This window comes from Mirounga angustirostris, unplaced genomic scaffold (genome assembly GCF_029215605.1).
Source record: "Mirounga angustirostris isolate CCGP_5_RB_7025 unplaced genomic scaffold, mMirAng1.0.hap1 SCAF_5, whole genome shotgun sequence".
NCBI lineage: Eukaryota > Metazoa > Chordata > Mammalia > Carnivora > Phocidae > Mirounga > Mirounga angustirostris.
In genome coordinates, this window is record NW_026991713.1 from 111,374,639 (window position 1) to 111,380,074 (window position 5,436).

Consider the following 5,436-nt stretch of genomic DNA (forward strand, 5'->3'; position numbering starts at 1 on the left):
ATTAAGAATTCCTCATATCAGTGAGGTCATATGATACATGTCTTTCTCTGTTTGACTTATTTCGCTCAGCATAATACCCTCCAGTTCCATCCACGTCATTGCAAATGGCAAGATCTCATTCCTTTTGATGGCTGCATAATATTCCATTGTATATAGGAAACAAATTGAGTTTTCCTGGAGGTGAGGGGGGTGGGGGATGAGGTAACTGAGTGATAGACATTAAGGAGGCCATGTGATATAATGAGCACTGAGTATCATATAAGAACTGATGAATCACTGATCTCTACCTCTGAAACTAATAATATTTCATATGTTAATTAATTGAATTTAAATTTTAAAAAATTAAAAAAATAAATTAAATAAATAAGGAAATGAAGCAAGAAATTTAAAAATAAAATAACCATAATTAATATGTTGAAGGCTGAAAGGAAAAGGTTAACACCCTTCAAGATCAGATGGACAATTTTATGAAAGAGCTACAATAAAAAAGAATTAAGTGAAAATGCTAAAAGTGAAAAAACAGTAAAAGAAATGAAGAAAACATTCAGTGGGCTTGCCAATATGCTTAATGCAGCTAAGGAAAGAAGAGGTGAATATGAATATAGGTCAATAGAAATTATATCCAAACTAAAACAAGAAGAGTGGAAAATAAAACAGAGCATTCAAAAGCTGTGGGACAGTAACAAACAATCTAACATGTGTAACTGGAATGCAAGAAGTATGAGAGAAAGAATACGGCAGAATAAATATTTGGTTGAGAACTTTCTAAAATTAATAACAGATACAAATATCAGATCAAGAAGCTCAGAGAACATCAAGCAGGATAGATACCAACACACCACATACACACTCACTTGTGGGCTTTCATATTCAAACTGCTGAAAACCAAAGACAAAGAAAAAATTCTTAAAGACAGCTAGAGAAAAAAGATGCATTAGTATAGAGGACCAATGCCATGAATCCCAGGACTTCTCATCAGAAACCACTCCAGCTGGAAGACGATGGAAGGGAAATCTTTAAAGTGCTCAAAGAAAAAAACCTGTTAACTCAAAATAATATACCTGCTAAGATACTTTTCAAAAAATATGATTCCTTAAAAGTCATTAAAATTGATAAACCTGCAAACCATGAAAAAAGGATAGAAGACAGTAATCACCAATATCAGGAATGAAAGTAGGGGCAATAGAATCCCATTGAGGGAATTCTACCAACAACTCTATGCCCATAATTTTGACAATTCCTTGAAAGACACAATCTACCAAAATTTACTGAGGAAGCAATTGATAACCTGAATATCCTATCAAAGAAGTTGAATTCATAGTTAAAAACCTTCCAGCAAAAAAGACTCCAGTCTAAGTGATTTAACTGGTGAATTCTTTAAACATTTAAGAAACAAAACACTTTCCTATTCATTATATGAGGCCAGCATTACCCTGATACTAAAACCGAAGTTGTTACAAGAAAACTATAGACCAGTATCCCTCTAAACAGAAATGTAAAACCAGTCAATAAAAATAAAATACAGCATGTCCAAGTGGGGTTTGCCCTGGGAATGCAAGGTTGGTGCAACATTTAAAAAATTCAGTATAATTAATTGTATTAACAGACTGAAGAAAGAAACCAGATGATCATCTCAGTAGATGCAGAAAAAGCACTTGTCAAATTCAACATTCATTCATGATAAAAACCCAGCACACCAGGAATAGCATGGAATTTCCTTAACCTGATGAAGGGTATCTACAGAGGCTAACACCATCCTTAATAGTCAGAGACTGAATGCTTTTCCCATAAGACCTGACATGAGGCAAGTATATTCCCCTCTCACCATTAACTAGAAGTTTTCACCAGTACAATAAGGCAAGAAAAAGAAATAAGAGGCTTATAGATTAAAAGGGCAGTAATAGAACTCTCTATTCACAGATAATACAATCGTCTATATGCAAAATACAAAAAAAAAAAAATCTACAAAAAAAAAAAAAAAAACCCAACCCTAGAATAAGTGAGTTTACCAAGAACACAGGATACAAGGTTGACATGTAAAAGTTACCTGTATTTCTCTATCCTAGCAATTGGAATCAAAATGTTCAGGGGATATATGCTGAAAACTACAAATACTGATGAACGAAACCCAAAGAAAACATGAACAAATGGAGACATGGACCTTGTTCATGGATTGGGAGTCTCACCGTGTTACAAAGTCAATTCTCCCCAATTTGACTGATAGATCCAATATAATCCCAGTCAAAATCCCATTAGGAATTTTTTTTTGACAAGCTGACAGGCAAATAAATGGGAGGAGTCAAAACAATTCTGAAATCCAAGAAAAACTACTACTTCATTAAGAGTGTTGTATTGGTGAAAGGACAGGCAAGTAGATCGATAGAACAGAATATAGAGCCAGTATAGACCTATCTTTGAAAAAGATGCAAAAGCAGTTGAAGAAAGGATAGTCTTTTCAACAAATGGTGCTCAAAAAATTGGATGTCCATATACAAAATAAAAAAGAGCCCATAATTCATGCCTCATATGAAAGTTAATTCAGAATGGATCATCAACCTAAATGTAAAACATAAAATTATAAAAGTTTTAGAAGAAAACATAAGAAAATCTTTGTGACTTTGAGTTAGGGAAAGAGTTCTTAGATAAGACAACAAAAACATGATCCACAGGAAAATAGGATGAATCAGACTTTATCAAAATTGAAAGCCACGCTATTAAGAGGAAGAAAAGACAAGCCACAGACTGGAAGAAATATTTGCAAATCCCAACTCTGACAGATAAATAGTATCCAGAATATATGAAGAACTCTCTAAACTCGACCATAAGAAAACAACTCAAAAAACAAATTGGCAAAAGATTTGAATGGACTTTTCATCAAAGAAGGTATACACTTGTCAAGTAAGATGCTCAGCATCCTGAGTCACTAGGAAAATGCAAACTTAAAAACATACTGATAACACTACTCATTAATTGGAATGGCTTATTTTTTAGGCTGACATGTGGTCAGTTCTTCAGCAGCTGGGCGAGTAAGGAAAGGACACCTGCGAGGAGATCTGGCGGTTGGTGGCTGCCGTCCCTTGGACGCGGCTCGCCGAGGTCGCGCGAAGGTTGTCAGCGCGGAACTGCATTGAGATTGTGAATGAGTCGATTGCTCAGAAACAGCTAGAAGTAGTTCACACACTTGATGGCAAGGAATATATTACTCCAGCCCAAATCAGTAAAGAAATAAGAGATGAGCTCTCTGTCCGAGGTGGTCGAGTAAACGTTGTTGATCTGCAACAGGTGATCCATGTGGATCTGACTCATAGTGAAAATACAGCTGGTGACACTGTTAAATCAGAAAAGCATGTTCAGCTAGTGTTGGGACAGCTGGTAGATGAGAACTATTTGCATCAGTTAGCAGAAAAGGTAAATGATGAGTTGCAAGAAAGTGGTCAGGTCACCATGTCAGAACTCTGTAAAATCTATGATCTTCCTGGAAACTTTCTGACACAGGCACTAACTCAGTGACTACGTAGAATTGTTAATGGACACATCAATCCTAATAACGGAGGAGTAATATTTACTGAAGCTTTTGTAGGTGGATCCATGGACTATCCAGTGCTTTTACCTGGGTAGAGTAGTGAATTCTCTGATTTCAAAATATGATGTCAGGAACAGCTGTTCTACTCTCTGCTTGAGGAACTTGTTAATAGTGGACGCTTACGAGGCAGTGTGGTAGGTGAGAGACAGGCCATGGCAGTGTTTATCCCTGACATTTACTCCAGAACAGAGAGTACTTGGGTGGAGTCCTTTTTCAGGCCGAATGGCCATCTAGAATTTGATGCTTTGTTCAGACTTGGATTCCCAGGTGCTACGAGCTAAATAAAGAAAAGATAAAAGACTACACAACTCTTGTTTCTTGAAAGCAGCTTGCGTTGGTCATGGACCTGCGGATCACGTGGAAACATCAGTAGAGGAAGCCATCAGCTCTGGAACATGGTTAATATTGCACCTCTGTTGCCCAGTTCTTTAACAGCTGAAGAAGCAGCAGCGTCGCTTCCACAGGTGATGAGAGCCTTCAGCAAGCTGGCTTTGGCGGCAGTCAGAGACCCTGTTGTCATCAGCGGAAAACTTATAAATAACTGCACGGAACTGTTCAGGGAATTGATGCACCAAAAAACTGAAAAGGAAATGAAAAATAATCCTGTTCATTTAATTACCAAAGAAGATCTGAAACGGGTCTCCATTTTAGAAGGCATTAATACAAGTAAAAAGGATAAGAAAGATGAATGAAGGAGAAAAGCAACAGAGGGCTGTGGAAGTGTGGGAGGAGATGGTGGGGGCAGGGCCAGAGAGTACAAAACTTAAAACATCTAGAAGAAAAGATAATGCTAGCGATGATGAGTCATCTCACACTGGTAAGAAGAAACCAGAGATCACTTTTATGTTCCAGGATGAGATTAAAGAATTTTTTTTTTTTTTTAAGAAAACACAAGATGCCCCTGAGTTTATTGCTGAACTTGCTGAGTACTTAATAAAATCTCTTAATAAAATTCATCTCGAGGTGGTATGTTCAGTGTTCATGTCTTCAACTTCTTCTACCTCTGGAACTGGTAGAAAGTACACCATCAAGGACTTGCAAGAAGATTCTGCTCTTATTCTGCACCTCACACTGAGTCCTGTTTCAGTTCTCAACCTACCGTATCCTCCATGCAACCAGATGTGTCCCACAGATCACTGCTCTTCCAAATAGGAAAATCCCAGACGATCAGAATATGCTTTTGGTAAAGTATCAAGGTTTAGATGTAAAACATTTAGCTAGTTAAAATAAGGAGACTAGGCAGGGAGATGATCCCTGGAGTGATGAATTAGACAAAGAACAACAAGATATCACCAGTGCTACTCATAAAGAGCTTCAAGAACTTTCTTCATCCATTAAAGACAGGCAGAGGCCTCGCTTCTGTGACCAGGGGCAGAGTCCCCCCTCCCCCCCAGATGGCAGTGCACTCATTCTTCAACAACCCTTTGTTGAGCACCTGCTGTGTGTTATGTACTTTATATAAAATTACCACCTCTCACCCTTCTCCTGAAATGAGCTCGAAGATCTACCCCTTTTAATATAATTCAATTCTCTAGTATATACCTTAGTAACCTATGTTATTACCATAGATTTGTTTTTTTTCTGTTAGGGCTTACCGGAATCTCAAGACATGACCTAACACACTCTCATTCTATCGATGAGGAGAATGATGCAGGGCTATCAAAGAGGTGACTAAAATTTATAGGTGAAAGAAGGAAAAATAGATTCCACATGATTCTGTCACTTCTGTTTTACCAGTTCCTTCTCTGTGAAGCAGCTTGAGAACATGAGGGAGGCCTTTGTCCGTCAGAGCTGGAAATAATGTCTTGCAGCCCTGGTTTTGGCTTTCTAATTAGTCATGCTATTTTAATCAC

General features: G+C 37.6%; 1 pseudogene; it reads left to right on the forward strand.

Moving 5' to 3' along the window:
- The first annotated feature begins 561 nt into the window (after positions 1-561).
- On the forward strand, positions 562-4,735 carry LOC123840355 (E3 UFM1-protein ligase 1-like; annotated as a pseudogene).
- Positions 4,736-5,436: the final 701 nt, after the last annotated feature.